General features: G+C 55.2%; 1 protein-coding gene across 1 annotated transcript in view; it reads right to left on the bottom strand.

Moving 5' to 3' along the window:
* AJAP1 (adherens junctions associated protein 1) overlaps positions 1-16,009 on the bottom strand; it is a 127,056-nt gene extending 111,047 nt beyond the window's left edge. Inside the window, exon 1 of the mRNA XM_040459482.1 lies at positions 15,801-16,009. The gene's annotated coding sequence lies outside the window, so the exon portion shown is untranslated. The remainder of the gene's footprint in view (positions 1-15,800) is intronic.
* Positions 16,010-16,359: the final 350 nt, after the last annotated feature.

Raw genomic sequence — 16,359 nt, 5'->3', positions numbered from 1 at the left:
GAGTCCCTCCTGTTGGCTGAGTCTGGGTCTCCTGTTGGCTGAGTCTGAGTTCCTCCTGTTGGCTGAGTCTGGGTCCCTCGTGTTGGCTGAGTCTGAGTTCCTCCTGTTGGATGAGTCTGGGTCCCTCCTATGAAATCCAAATACGCTCCATGGCCACCGACATGAATTCCACCCCCTGTGACTCAGTAGGGCCCTGGAATTCCTACACAAGAGGGGGGTCTCAAACTAATGGGAGGGGCTGAGGGAGATCACTGAGGGTAGAGCAGGAAGCCCACCCTCCCTGTTGTCTCTCCCCACTGCCCTGGACTTCTGTCACTGACAAATGAGTGAAGGATAATAAAGTGCAGGCAGGGCCCAGCAAGAATGCTCACCAGAGAGGCTGTGCCCCAGGCACATCAGCCCCAGACACAGCCCGTCTCCCGGCTGGGGTGCCTGAAGACGCACAGCGCACAGGACACGGGAAGGATGTGCCCGTGCTCCCCAGATGTCCCGCCCAGAACTGCGGCCCGCCATGCAGTGGCCCAGTCAAGTTCCACGGGGAGTCCTGAGGTGCCACCCTGCAGAGCTTGTGTGGCCTTAGGAAAACTGCTGAACCCTGCAGTGCCTCAGTTTACCCATCTGTGAAATAAGACTAATGGTATTTCCTGACCTTGGAGGGCTTTGGAGAGATTTTGTTAATTAAGGTTCCAAACTACTCAGCAGCTGATGGACGAACAGGGAGGATTTATTCACTGATTTTCAAGTCCACTGCCCCTGCCCCACTGCATTCCACACACACGTGCACAGACGGACACACACGTACTCGAAACACACGGACACACACAGACAGATACACACACATATTCCACCCGCACACAAACACAGGCACACATACTCCACAAGACACACACTTCCACACACACAGGTGCACACACACAGCTCCTTCCGAAGCTATTTTAGCTTCACAGCCACACAGGTTTGGACCACCCTGAGCACAGTACCTGGGGAGGAACAAGCCCCCGAAGTGTCCCTGCTTCTATGTGAAACACACATTGAACTCATCTACTGCTCCATCACTTTGCACGTTGGGGGCTTTTCTCGAAATGCCAATGTGGGTGCCGAGAGGGCAGGATGAGTAGGGGTGGGCTTCTCCAAGGGGAGGGGTGGGAGGGGCCTCTGAGGGTGGAAAAAATGCAGAAACAGGGACAAAAAGAAAGGTGTGGGGGTCGGAGCAGGTCGGGCGCTGTCCCGGTGGGGTCTCACGCTTGTCCCCTCCCTAAGAGTAATTCCGAGGGAGAACAGACCAGACACTCACCACACAGCCATGCCTCCGACCGAGGGGCCCGGCTGGGCTGTCTTCCCGACCCGAGCCCCTCCCCATCTGGGGTCTCCCGGGGCCCCCACGGGGGGCTGGCACAGAACCGCAGGCCCTGCTGGGGTGGGGGGGGGGCTCCAGCAGGCCCGCTTGCTCCCTGGGGGTCTCTCCATGGCTGCTGGCACCCCCTGTCCCCCTGAACACCCCGGGGTGATGGAGCAGTGCTCCCTCAGGACCCCCCAAGGCTCCCAGCCTGGGGAGGGAAGCCCGAGTCCTGATCTGCCTCCTCCCTCTGGTGTCCCATGAGCACGTGCTGCTCAGCTGTGCAAAACCTGCAGCCCGTGCCAGATGCACCGGCTCCACCCACACCTTGCACCTGGGCTCCCCCCAGAGCCAAGAGGTGGGGAGTCGGCAAGTCACTTAACCACCGGGGGCCTCGGCGCCCCTATGAGGCACCGGCACGAGAAGACCAGGCACCCTCGTGCCTCTGCCTGGATGCACCCTCCTTCTTGGGCCCACTTCCTTCCTTCTACTCCTCCTTCCTGATGGGGGTCAAGCATCACTTCCTCCAGGAAGCCTTCCCAATGGCTGCAGGTAAAGCCACAGGCTTCTTCCTCTTGGCTCCTGAAATGTCACTGGTGCCTCTGCCCCGCTCCCCTCAAATGTTCCCCCCAGACCAGGGTAGGGTTCTCCCGCGCCCGTGCCCAGCACAGCACCTGCACGCGAGGGGCACTTCACCTTTGTCTGCGGAAGGGAGCCATCCTGGGCCCCACCAGGCCCAGAGCCAGCCTAGGGTGCAATCCTGGTGACCGCCCGGGTGGCTGGTGCTACAATATCATAGCCCTGAACTACCTCCCTTGTCACCCTGGACATGGGAACCTGAAGAGGAGACACGGTCACAGTGAGCTTGGGGCTCCGGGTTCCTGAGCATCAGGCTTCCGTGCAGAGAATCTCATTAGCCTGGAAGACGCTGAGGGAAGAAGGAGGCTGGATCTGTGGGGGCTGAAGGAGACCTCCGGGGTGGCAACGGGCAGTAGATCAGCCCGGCGCGGGGCTCTAACTGGGAGCCTGCAAGCGCTCCCTGCAAACCTGCAGGGTGTAATGCCACAGCATCGGGGGGCACCCGGGCGCCTAATGGGGCCGCTCCATCAACATTTTCTGGGAGTTTGAAATGCGGTGTCATAAAAATAAACATGCTTACTCTTGTCTTGCATAATTGGCTCCCTAAAGAATCCTTGCGTTCTGAAAGCCACCATGTCCCTCGGCAGGAAGTACAGCTTTTTTCAGCATCTGGGTACAGTCCTGCGTTTTCTCGTCACGAAAAAGAGGGGGTGGGGGAGTGGGGGAAAGCGAACTCCTGGGTGGGCTCTCCCCCGCCTCGTTATTCCATACTCTGTGCCAAGTGCTGGGACAGGGCTTTCGGCTGAGGCTTTTGGCCACAAGGCTGGCCTTGCAATACGGACACAGGATGCCTCTGCCTGGGAACCGATTCTGTTTTAGAAAAGTCAGTTTTAAAAGAGAGTAGGTGCATGTCAATGGAGCCTATCGGCCCGGGGAATCTCTTCACCTTTGCTAAAACGATCTGGGAGATTGAAACTGTGGCCTGAGGTTTATTTTTGATCGAGGTCATTGGCCCAGGAGGGCGGGACTCACGTGAAAGGTGAGCTAGGCTATCTAGATGCTATTTAGGGGCCCCGGGCAGAAGCACTTTGGAGCCAATGGAGTGTCTGCGAAGGTTTTCCTAAGGAAACAGAAGCAGGTGCAGACATGACCTGCTCCCTCCCCCAAATCACCAGTTACTTCCCAGGCCTGCATGGGGACAGTGCTCCCCACCCACCTCCAGCAGGAGAGCGCTGTCTGGGGGCCCCGCGGCCAACCGTGGGGCAGAACTGACCAGCCGCGTTCACTCCTCCGTGGCTACCCAGCTGGTCCCCAGGAAGACCCGACTTCAGGGACGCTGTCCCCCCCGAACCACGTGGACGGGCTTCTGTTGTCACAAGGGCACACTCCATAGCCATCACCTTTCCCGCCAGGCTCAGAATACACGAAGGTCAGGATGTGTCATTTTCACCTCCCTATCCTGGGCACCCGCGTGTGCTCCGCACAGAGTTGGGGAGGCAGGACACTGGCCTTCGATGCTGGGCTCCAATCCCACGCTTTGCCGCCTGCCTGGGCCTGGTGGATGTCACGTGTCTTGAATACAACCAACAGCCGTGCACTGCCTTCCAGAAAGGTAAGGGCAGGATGTGACGGTGCAGAGGACAAGCGGCAGGGCCCAATAGCCCCGGTGTGAGCCCCGTCTCTGCTGTTCCCTTGTTGTGTCACTTGGACAGATCACCCAACCTCACCTTCCCCACCCAACCTGTGGGGAAGAGGACATAATTAAGTGCCTGTGTCACAGCAGTGCTGGAAGGACAAGTTAAGACGGGTCAAGTGTTGGGACAGTGCCTGGAACACCGTAATCAGGCACTCACAATAAGCACACGCTAACATGCACGCGCCTCCAGGAGGGTGTCCAGCCCACCCCAACTCACAAGCTCTGTCTTCGGACCTTCTGGGGAGGCAGGGCAACTCCCTGGCACAGGGTAGATACGACGACCAGTCGGTGGGCACCCTTTCTCTCCAAGCCTCGGGAGAATGCAAAACCCTCCTCGACACAGAGCTCGAGGAGGCTACCACCAGTCAGCTCTGGTCCCCGGAGTGGGGTCTCCTCACCCGCCCAGGTCTGGGAAGCCCCTGCTTTTGACACCAGCAGTCAGACCGGCATCTGGGAGCAGAGACCCTGTAGGGCCAGCTGGGCCATGACTCCTGCCCAAGCTCACGGGACCAGCCTGGGAGGGACGCCAAGGGCCCAGCCTCCTCACGGCCCCCTACCAGACACGCGGGCTTGGGATAACCGGTAAATGTACTGTGTCCTCGCATAATAGTAACTAGTCGCTTCACTTCTTCCTCTGTTCAAACCAGGTTCTTCAAAGCTCCCAGCTCCCCCTGGAACTAACCCCACCTTGGCACACACGCGCGGCATCTACAGGCCTGTGCTTACGGACGGCACAGCCCCTTCCATCTACAAAGATGTGCTAAAGCCCTTCGCTCTAAGGTACTCCCTGGGGGTGGACTCCCCTAAACTTGCACCACTGTCCCGCCGGAAGGGAGTCCTCGATCCCAGGTAAGCACAGCTGCCTCCCCCAGGCCCCGTGGAAAGGCCCGTGCAGGAGACAAGGCTCAGAGGCCAGGGGACGTTCTGCAGGACCACCTGCCAGCCCCCTCTCCTCCAGTCCCAGGCCACACACTGCCCTCCTCCAGCCCTGGGGGACCACACCACGCTCAGCTCAGCAGGGAGCCCTTCTTTTTAAAAAAAAAAAAAAAAGTTCATTCATTTATTTTGAGAGAGAGAGCAAGAGTGTGAGCAGGGGAAAGGTAGAGAGAGAGAGAGAGGGAGGAGAGAGAATCCCAAGCAGCCTCCACACCGTCAGTGCAGAGCCCAACGTGGCGTTCAAACCCACGAACCATGAGATCATGACTTGAACCGAAACCAAGAGTCGGATGCGTAACCGCCTGAGCCCCGCAGGAGCCCCGAGCCGGGAGCCCTTCTAATGAGTCACATGTTCCCCTTCGTGGTATCTTTGCACCAAGGCAGAACACAAAGCTTTGCTCTCCTTTATCTCTTCAAGGCGAGACACCGTTGACACTCAATAAATGTTTATCAAATGAAAAATGAACAAATAAACAATGGCTTGTGTGCAGTCAGCCCCTTGTTTAGAGCAAAGGGAAGGAGCAAATCCAAACCCAGGGGTGGAATCCTGGACCCCTGCCCGGTGCATTGCCACCGACTCGGTAACACAAGGGGGCTTCTCCGACCGCCGCACCCCAGAGCCTTGCTGTCTGTGCTTACAGGGTCCTGGGGCAGCAAGGGGGGGGGGGGTGAGAGCAATGTTCACAGCTGCATGACTTGTGCGAGCCTCAAAGAAGAAAGAAGCCAAGCTCCCGTTAACCAGCCAATGGACAAACCGACAGGGGTACGTCCGCAAACGGAATGCCACTCAGAAAGAACAGAGAACAAAGAGCCACGCTCCAACCCACAGAATCCTCACGGGACATGAGGCCGAGTGAAGAAAGCATGTGCGCGATGGCACGTGGTAGGTTTCCACGTTCGAAATGCCCGAACAGGCAAATCCACAGAGACCAAAATCAGATCAGAGGTTGCGTGAGTCTGAAGGTAGAAATGGGGATTGGCTGTGAACAGAACCGGGGATCCCATCGGGGGCGACAGACGCGTTTGCACACACGGCAAATTTACTAAAAATCATCGGATCGTACACTCAAAATGGGGGAATGTTAGGGGATATAAATTATACTCCAATAAACAAACGTGCACACACGCACACACGCGGCAGACAATCCTTCTGCCCAGACTTATGTTATGTGAACCCAACCTCCTCAGTGTGGCCATTCATTCATTTCCGCAGTGTAATTTCACAAGAGCTCTCAAGAGGGGCCTCCGTGGAGTTGCTGACATATTTTTTTTAATTATTAAGTAGGCTGAATAACAGTATCTGTGTCACAGACATGTTTTCACCCCTTTGTGACATTTCATCAATTCTTTGCTACAAAACAGTCCCTCGCTTAGACTATAAAACTTCTACCTAAAAGTCTGGTTGCCGGAAGGACGCGTGATTCTGACATCAGCTGGGCACAAGGACCTGACACCACAGCAGGTGGGCCCCTCCAGTTCTGTTTGTTGTTTGTTTGTTTTGGATTTTGTTTTTGTTTTTCCCAAAGGGACACTGTGTAACTTAACCGAAAGAATGAGAGGTAGATTTTATCCAAAACGTGGGAGCCATACGGGGCAATGGTAAGAACACAAATAGACCTGGGAGTCCACGAAACCTGGGTTCGAGTCTCAGCTCTCAGGGCGCCTGGCTGGCTCAGTCAGTTGAGCGTCCAACCCTAGATTTTGGCCTGCATCATGATCTCACGGTTCGTGAGTTCAAGCCCCACATCGGGCTCTGTGCTGACAATGTAAAGCCTGCTTGGGATTCTCTCTCTCTCCCCCTCTCTGCCCCTCCCCAGCTCGCTCGTTCGCTCGCTCTTTCTTTCAAAACGAAGTAAATAAACTTAAAAAAAAAATCAGAGCTCTCTTGCTAGCTAGCTGTGTGACCTTAGGCAAATCACTTAACCTCTCTGAGCTTCAGTTTCCTCCTTTGTAAGGGAAGAGCAACCATGCCCACGCTGCAGGGTCATCATGAGGATCCTGAGGACGGGCCAAGAGGACGGGGGTTGGCTGGGTCACCTAGCACAAAGCTTGGCTTGTGACAAGATCAGGAACTGCGGTGGCCTGGCGCCTCCTAGCTAAACCTGAATGGATGGAAAGAGAAGCCGCGGGTCCAGCCCATGGGGTCACAGAAGCTCACGACCAAATCCAACGTAGAGCCTTTGGAATGATGCAAAGCTCCCCATTCAACAAGCATTTACAGAATGCATATCCTCGTGCGTATACACACACACACACACACACACACACACACACACACACACGTGTGCGCACTCATTCATGCTTGTACATGTGCACCCATGCACACACAACACACTGCAGTGCTTTTCTCATAAAGACCAAAAGGAAATGTAAACAAGCAAAGCCACAGACCATTGCCTTCACCAACTTGAGGCTCACGTCTTGCTGATCTGGAAACCAACTGTTTCCGTCCGCGTTTGACTCCAAATCCTCGGAGCATGGTCTTGGAGCCACCCTACGTGCCAGGGCTGGAAAGTGGGACTGTCCCCAAAAAGGCTGCTCTATTTTCAGAACTGACCTGATTTATATAAGGATCTGGACGGGTCTTCTTATCCAATAATTATGCACCAGGTCATTTATGACTGTCACTGATGATGGATCTCATCACATTAGCCACACCGCACATTCACATGCTGCTCTATTTTGCATTCTAAAGAATGTGGCAGAACGACATGGCCACTTTCATAAAGTATTGTTTCTGCCCCTTGCCCCACTTCCACAGGACCCAACCGTCGTTCATTCCAAACACATGGTGCCTACCCGTTACACCTACTCCCCAAACAATCAGATGCCAGTCTCTGGCAGATAAGTACAGGCTATTCGTTCCTTAATGAAGTTTTTATTTTAAGTTAATCGTAGATTTTCACAAGCACTGTACTATGTAATACGGAGAGATCCTGCAGCCCTTACCCGGCTTCCCCAGCAGCAACATCTTACAAAATCAGGGCACAAAGATATAAGCAGGATATTGGCATTGCTGCACATCTGCATTTCTCTGGCGTGAACGCCCAGGGGCGAAAACCTCAACCGCATGGCAACTCCATGTTCAGCGTTGTCAGAAACTGTCAAATTGCCTTCTAGAGCAGCTGTAACCATTGTGCCTTCCCGCCAGCGGTGTGGGAGGGACTCAGTTTCTCTACGTCCCTGCCAGCGTCCCATTGCCAGGAGTTTTTGTTTCAGCCATTCTCACAGATGAGAAGTGACATTGAACGTCTCTCCCCATGCTTTTCGACTAACTGGCACTCCCGTTTGGTGAGACTTTCACCTGCTTCTAATTGGATTGTTCAACTTCTTCACTGCTGCGTTTTGAGAGGGGTTTATGTTTTCAGACACTAGCCCTTTGTCAGGTATGCGGTTTGCGAACATTCTCTCCCACTCTGCGATGTGTCTTTCCACCCTCGTAGGAGAGTCTTTCACAGAGAAAATTATAAACCCTTGATGAGATCCAATGTATTAGTTTTTTTTTCCCTTTTATGGATTATGATTTTGGTGGCAAGTCTGAGAGCTTTCTGCCTAGTCTCACATCTTGAATAATTTCTGTTTTTTTTTTCCTAAAAGCTTTTCCAGTTTTACATTTTACACGTAATTATGTAACCCATTTCGAGTTAATTTTGCATTAGATAGGAGACCTAATATCAAGGTTCTTGTTTGTTTGTTTGCTCTTGGCTATGAATGTCCTACTGTTCCAGTACAATTAGTTGGAAAATGCTCTCTCTCCTCTACTGAATTAGCACCTTGATCAAAAATCAGCTGGGCATATTTGTGGGAATCTATCTCTGGAAAAATCTATATATCTGTTCCTCCATTAAGACACACAGTCTTGATTATGGCAGCTACATAATAAGCCTTGTAATCACACTGATTCCTCTCACTTTATTATTCTTTTTCAAAACGGTTTTAGGTATCGCTAGGTCCCCTCTCTTCACATATGCATTTTAGAAGAATCTCATCCACGCGTGCAAATGTTTTGCTGGATGTTGATAAGAATTATGTTAACCTTCTATATCAGTTTGAGAAGTGACCTCCTTCCTTGAGTCTCTCTGTCCATGAACATGGTATGGCTTTCCATTATTTGGATTCTTCTTTGATTTCCTCCATCAGCACCACATAGCCCTGGGCACACGAGTCATGAGCATAACACGATTCGTTAGGTCTACACTGAAATGTCTCGTTTCGGGGAGTGACTGTAAATGCCACTGCATTTCTTATTTCAGGGTCCAGGTGTTTGTTACTAATAGATGGGAATGTGATTCACTTCTCTTGTGTCCTCCAACCTTGCTGAAATCATTCATTAGCTCTAGAAGGTTTTTTTTTTTTTAATAGATTACATGAGACTTGGTGTGTGGACAATCGCATCATCTGCAAATAGGAACAGTTCTATTTCTCCCTTTCTGTATGTCTTTCTTGCCTTTTCATCCTCTGTCCCCCTGGCTAGGACTTCCAGCACTGTGCTGAGTGAGAGTGGTGAGAGCAGACATCCCCGGCTGATTCCTGATCTCCAGGAGAAAAGCTTCCAGTTTCGTAGCATTAGGCGTGAAGTTAGCTGTGGGCTTTTGTGGAGAAAGTGAGCCTCTGTTCCTACACCTCTGGCAGTTCTCATGGACAGATGCTGAATTCATCACATGCAGAGGCTCATATGGTGTTTCTGCTTCAGTCTTTCATTTGACAGATTGCCTTGACCGACTTTCAAATGTGGAGCCATTTCTGTACCCCTAGAATAAACCCCACATGGTATACGCTTCTTTCCACATACGGTGAAACATGGTTTGCTAATATCTCGTTAAGGATTTTTTATTTTTTATCAGCAGCCAGGTTCTCATGAGGCACGGTCCACCCTTTCTTATTAGACGCCTAACCCTGTGAACACAGCAAGCGTCCTTCTGCGGGAGGAGTTTTGTTTTAAGAACTGGTCTTTTCACCTGGAGTTGGAGCTCCCGGTATAAGTGTTTTTTTTAAGTTTTTTTTTTTAATTTATTTTGGGAGAGAGCATGAGCTGGGGAAGGGCAGAGAGAGAGAGAGAGAGAGAGAGAGAGAGAGAGAGAGAGAGGATCCCAAGCAGGCACTGAGCCGTCAGGGCAGAGCTCAATGTGGGGCTTGAACCCATGAACTGTGAGATCATGACCTGAGCCAAAATCAAGAGTCGGGCACTCAACTGACTGACCCAGCCAGGCCCTCTATAAGTGCATTGATGTCCACTGGTCTCCAAAGTGCCCAACACACACACACACACACACACACACACACACACACACACAACACACACACATACGCACACACACACCTTTATCTGGAATAATATTCCTAAACGTCTTCATTAGAACCAGACCTTGGCAATTCACCATTTGTCCTCCTCCCACGAGGCCCAAGGTGACACAGACTCTCAGGATCACATAGGTGATAAGCGCTAAGTTCAGGGGAGAGGATGAAGGCCTGCCCTCGGGTCAGGTCTGGTGCGCACGCTGCGGGAGAAGCCCGGGGGATGTCTGTCACCCCCGAGTGTGTTCCTTCGGGAGCCACTGGTACATTCCAGCCGATGCTGGCTCTGGGGCACCCTGGGGCACCACCCTGGAACTGTCCCTCTAGGGGGTCAGCTCTCCCTTCAGAAGGTGACCGGCCTTCTGTCTTATTCTCTCATTTGCTGTCTTAGCCCTCCGCTGGCTGTCCGCTGGCCTGTGACACCTCTGTTACAAGTCAGCAGGCTCCGTCACCCCCTCCTAAGTCCCCAAAAGCACTTCCTTACAACCCAGTATGGGAGCGGCTCCAGAAGGTGTGAACCACCTACCTGCAGGCCAGCTGTCTCTCACTTGGGACGACTGGGCCCGAAGGCCATTAGCTGTTGCCTCAGCCCTCTACCTGCTCAGTGCTCTACCTGCATCACTGGCCTGACCAGGCACAGAGGATGTGGCACGCACAGCAATTGTCCACTGCTGGCCAGCCTGACCCTCCGCGGAGCTCATACTAACAAGCGATGGCACCGAAGTCCCACACTGGTTAGGGGGAGGGGTGGCAGGCTCTGAAACATCTCCTTTTGTCACTTCTAAGTCTCCACAGGACACTGTCCAGTATGACAACCCACAGCCCCCTGAGGCTCCCAAGTCCCAGCCGTGGCCCATATTCTCCTCCTAGCGGACGGTGCTGATCTCTGCCCTGGCAACACTATTTCTACCCCAACACGTATGCCCCCCCATTACTGGAGTGTGGGGTCTTCGAGGGCAGAAACCTTCTTATTTTGGAGTCTGCATGGCACCTGCTCACAGCCAGCCAGCCCCCAGGCACGCGGGAATCAGGAGCGGACTACAGGTGTGGATGAAATGAATACGAGATCGGGGATCGGGGCATCATCTCTCGGGTGCACAGACATTGAAGGCGGACGTGTCGGATTAACTAAGAGCTGCCAGGCCGCCCGTGCCACTCCGTGACTCATTTTATGACCGCGTATTTGCAGCTTTCGACCCCCTGTGCCCATTTTGCCCACCCCCACCCCACACTCCAGCAACCACCAGTTGGGGGGAGAAAATTCTGTAACTGAGCAAAGGGCTGGACGCCGATTCGACTTACAAACACCGGATCATCCAGCTGGGCACCTGAAACTAAGATAACGTAGGTCAGTTTTGCCCCAACGTTTTGAGAAAAGCAGACACGTGCTATCTGGTCCGGCACAAATTCTGCAGCTCACCGTTGGGACAGGAGCACAGGGGCCAGAGGTGTGTGTGCATCACGACTGCTCCTCAACATCTACCTACCCGCCCACCTGTGGACTCACAGACTGACCAGAACCTTCTCTTTCAAAGGAGCTGCCTCCGTCAGCTCCACGTTTTCCTAGTCCCGTGCATGAACCCACTTTCCCGTCCCCAAAAAAGCCAAAGGGAGGGGAGAACGGAGTCCAGTTGTGAGGCCAATAGTTTGCATTTGACCCCAAGCCCACCCTCACCCCACATCTCCCCAACCTCCCTCGGTGGTACCTTCCCCCTCGACCCCACCGCCACCCCTGTGCCACCTGCCTTCGTGTTTCCTTCCCATCTACAGCCACTCCTCCTCCCAGACACTTAGATATCAGATACTTTCACTCCTAGCAAACCCGTGATGACTGATAGGCTCAATAAGGATTGCTTTTTTCCCAAACATGTCTGCATTCCAATTGTGACTAAATCTCACAGCAAAGAAAAGAATCTCTAATGGTGGAAATGTGAGCTCCAGGAAGTAGGGTGGAAGAAATGGTGTACCTCTGTGGGGCAGGACAGGGCCTACACCTGAGGCAGGTCCGGCTGGGAATTCCTTTCCTACGCCTCAGAGTTAAGGACGAGTAACCACAGGGCAAGACTTGACAAAGCAAGGGCACGGTGCCAGACGGACACGTTTACTCAGGCGCAGACGTCTCCTGAGCTTTTGCTGTGTGCCACGCACTCTTCTCAGGAGGCAGTAAAGGACGAGGCTCAGTCCCTGCCCTCGTGAGCCCACAGTCCAGAGACCAGGGCTGCTCTTCCGGGCAAAGCAGGAAGCCTGAGCACCGGTTTCCAGTGGACACACCCCCTTGGTCTCCAAGGTCCAGACGCTTCGCTTTCCAGAAGCCCCTAAGGTCACGCACAGGCCCAAGCACTGACTCCCCCGGGAGGGCCGGCAACAAGGCTTCAGCAGCCACATGGGCCAGGCAACTGTCCACATGGGGTGGGAACAGAGGGAGGGCAGAGGAGCAGTGGGTCCTGCCACACCAGTGCTCCCTGGCTGGCCACAAAGAAGTGCAGCAAAGGGCAGACGTCCGAGCGAGCGGACAGCACAGGCATGGTGGATGACAGGCTAGGAGGGCAGAAGCAGGGATAGACCCAGCATGGCTGCCACCAACCTTTCCTGAGGGGTGGCGGGGGGGGGGGGGGGCGGGGAACAAAGTGACACCCTCTGCAGAGTGTAGGCAGGGGACAGAAATGCAAATACTAGCCCAGCACCCCCTCCCCGGGTCCCCTTGGTCCAGTGGCAGGGCCCTGCCCTTTGCCAACACGGACTCCCACCCAACCTGCCACCCCTGTGCTGGGCTCGCCTTCAGTGCCGGAGAGGCTCACAGTGATGAGGATCCCCTCCCCCCATAGAGCAATGTTGGGCCTCTGGCTCCTCAGTCTCCCGGAGCCCGTGCCAGAGAGAGAAGACAAGACCCAGCAACCCAGCACAGCTCACCGGGCCCGTCCAGGGGCTGCTGGGACACGATCAGGCAGCTGGCCCCAATCCTGCACCCTCCTCTGGAAGGGGTTTGGGGGGCCTGGCGGTGAAGAAATACCCCACTGTTCCTCGCCGATTGCCGGAGCGCAGAGTGCTGGCCCAAGTGGGGGGCTGGGGCAGCCAGGCCTCCTGCAGGCGATCACATCCGATCCCGCCCTGACGTGGCAGGAGAACCGGGCAGCCCGGCCCCCCAACCCCAGGGCCCCCGAAACTCTGACAGGGGCAGGCTGCAACCTCTGACTTTCTATTAACTGAGACTTAATCTGAGTTACGTAACTGCCGGTCCCCACTCGGGCGGCCTCATGACTCACCGACTCCTTTGAATTCCTGGAAGGGGGTCTTAGAGAAGGAGAGTCAGTGGGCCCCATGGCTGGTCTGCTCCAGCTCCGGCAAGGCCCAGCTCCTGCCTCCCCCTCGTGTCTGACCGGCATCGGGCAGGAGAAACCCTCTTGAGCCAGACTTCAAACATGAAAATCTAGATCAAGGATATATTTGGCTTCCCAAGCTAATCTGTACATCAATTTGGTCTCTACTGACTTGTAGCCCTTTGAAGAAAACTTGGCAACTACTCATATGGAAAGCAGAGGACTCTTATGTAACCCCAGACAGGAGCCCCTGGGCTCTGGAAGGCTCAGGAGTCATGGGTGGGTCGGGGTTTGCTGGTTATTCACTTCATCAAGACCCAGGGTGCAGCTTTTATCCACAGGGCTGCGTAGGGTAGTCTGGGCACAAAAAGCCCAGGGAAGTGAAGGGAAACGTCTTGTGCCAGACATCTTGGTGGTGCCCAGGCCAGCGGGCTGGGGGACGGCAAGGCCAGGCTGGGCTGCCGCAGATCCCACGGACAGCTGAGCCACCCCAGCCAAGAGGACGCAGGACGCAGCGGGGAAGCAGGCTAGTCCCTCTCCGGAGACACGGAGACAGGCGTCTCGGGGAGGCGTGGAGCTGTCTCCGCTGGCTTGCCCTGCTCCCTACTTATCGCCCTCTTGGATGCACGGAAGAAAAGGAAGCAGGTGATTACAATAAATCAACAGAAAGGACAGGCTGGGAAGAGCCCGCCAGCCCCTCCTCCGCTTGGCCGGTGGATCCCCTGGGTGGGCGTGGCATGAGGGGAGGGGGACGCGCCCCCGCGGTGGAAAGATTCGAGCTGCCTCCCAGAATGGCCATTTATTCCAGCATCCTTGTCCCTGATGAGCATCCCAGCCGCGAACGCGCGATGGATTCCGGCTGCGACCAATTTGGTGTCAGCAGCTGGAAATGGGCACGAGCCAGGCTTCACCGGGAGGGCGACGCCTGTGGACAGAGCCTCTGGCTCCGTCCGTCCTCCTAACGCTTCTGGCCAGTCCCCAGCTGCCTTTCGAGGTGGGGACGGTGAGGGGCAAACCGCTGGGTCCACGTGCTGGGCCCGAACGTGATGTCGTGTGCGTGGCCAGCACTCGGGGGGGGCCGAAAAGCACCCCGTGAAAACCGACCGTCACAGCGCTTTGTCCCACGCCCACCCCCACGCAGACACACAGGCACCCGGGGCCGTGCGGTGGAAGGACAGACAGAGCGGCCCCCCGGGAGCACAGCCTGGGAAGGACACCTGGCCGATGTCCTGTACGCTCCCAGCCCCTGAGGAAAGCTGCAGCACGGTGGCCTGCAGCCTCCGAGGCCACTTGCAAGGAGGCAGCCGAACTCTGCTGCCTGCTTACTCAGCACCCCTCCGAGCTGGGCTCCGCGCTCCTTACTGTCGGAGCTCCGACCCAGCGGGTCAAGCTGCGGGCTGCCTTCGACAGACACCTTGATCCGTGCTTGCAGCTCTGAGACCACCACCACCACGCAGGCACAGCCACGGCTCCATCCGACTCCGTCCGTTTCCGCCTCGTGAGAGGAAAAGGCTGTTGGCACAGCTCTGGCCGAACACAGAAGCCAGACACCGAGCCCGGACTTCGTCTCGGGAGCCCGAGCAGAGAGCTTCTCGCTCAGGTGACGCCCGGAGCTGCTTTCCACCACCTGGGCTCCGGGTTCGGCGTCTGCCTGACACAACCAGGTTCCAAGCCTGGCAGCAGGGGTGCCCTGAGCTCCCCTGGGGAGCCACAGAGTGGCGTGTAAGCAGAGACGATGACCGGCTTTCTTCAAGGAAAAAGTGCATTTCCAGCTTTCAAGCAAGCGATCCGGGCTTTGTTACCGCGACCCTCGCCTGGTGCGACGCTAAAAGCACACAGACCCTCCCGGCCCGGCACCTCTCCTGGCCAGGGGGTGGCTCTCACAGACATGACAGAGCCCTCTCCGGTCAGCCTCCAAGACAGGTGACAGGCTGTCCTTAGAGGCACCCTTACAGAAAATCTCTTGTGCTAACACTGAAGGAAAAACAAAAAACAACAACAAAAGGTCAAACTTCAAAATCACCAACAGAACTATTTCCTACAGCAAAATCCCAAGGAGATCTCGCTTGGGGATGCTTTAGAGGAACTGTTTTAGTGAATTCTGAACCAACACAGAGGCTTCTTTCCATGGTATTTACTCTTCTCTCCCCTTATCAAAATGTACTAATCTTCCAATCTAGCAACTTAGTGGTAATAATAATAACAAAGAAAGAAACCACAGCAGCTCAAATAACTTGCCAGCAGTCGGTCACAAATGAAGCATCTGGGAGCAGGAGGTGAGCCCAGAGCCGGGGCCGGGACCCTCTGCTCTTTCCCGAGGCCTTCCGGGGCTGGCTGAGACCTAAGAGGCAGATGGCAGGGCACCTGGAGGGGGTCACCCGGCAACGCTGCCCTCGATCCATTTTGTCTGCGTCCCAGAACAGGGAGCCTAAACCTTATCTAGTCCAAGCACAAGGTATCGATTCAGGCCAGGCCAATACCCAACAGGATTCGCTTCACCGTTAACCTTTTAAAGCCCACACTGGCCAACCAGCCACCGGAAAAAGGAGTGCCGCTTTCCAGAAAAATCCTCTATCGAAAAAAAAAAAAAGCGGATAATAACCTTTGACAATTTTCTCTAGATGTTCTAAACAGTGCTTACCCCCGGGGTGCGGGTTTGTCTCATAAATCAAAGGTAGCTAGACAAGGCTCGGCGCGCTCGACAGAGGACACTCTTCCGATTTCTCAAAATCAGGTCGCGCACTTGGGTCTCGCTTCGGCTCACTCCCCCCAGCTTCGATGGGGCGGCGGTGGGGGCGGCTCCGGCAGTAGTCCCAGCACCTACCGGCCCTTTCCTCCCCAGCGCGGGAGCGCAGTGCATCCCAGTGGACAAACTCCAGAACCGCACGCTCTTTCTCCGCCTCCGCCTACGTCCTGCCTGCTTTCGGTTGCAACCCGGGACCCAAACGCACCGGCTGGGCGAAGCCCCCTGGCAGGCGGGCGGACGGTTCGGGGGCGGCCTGCGGGACCAACGAGACAACCGGGCACTCCTGGGCCCTAGGCCGCCCGAGGCGCGGACCGAATGGCTGAGCGCCACGACAAGCGGGCAAAGTTTGCCCAAAAGGGTCTTCCTGAGTACCCCTGCAGCGAGTTCCCGGCTCGACCCCCTGGTGCCACCTGGCCCTGGAGTCCCGACCTAGACAAGCCCCCGGGCGCTCCCG

This window comes from Herpailurus yagouaroundi, unplaced genomic scaffold (genome assembly GCF_014898765.1).
Source record: "Herpailurus yagouaroundi ecotype Mexico unplaced genomic scaffold, PumYag 77, whole genome shotgun sequence".
NCBI lineage: Eukaryota > Metazoa > Chordata > Mammalia > Carnivora > Felidae > Herpailurus > Herpailurus yagouaroundi.
This window is presented reverse-complemented; position numbering and strand designations above follow the sequence as displayed.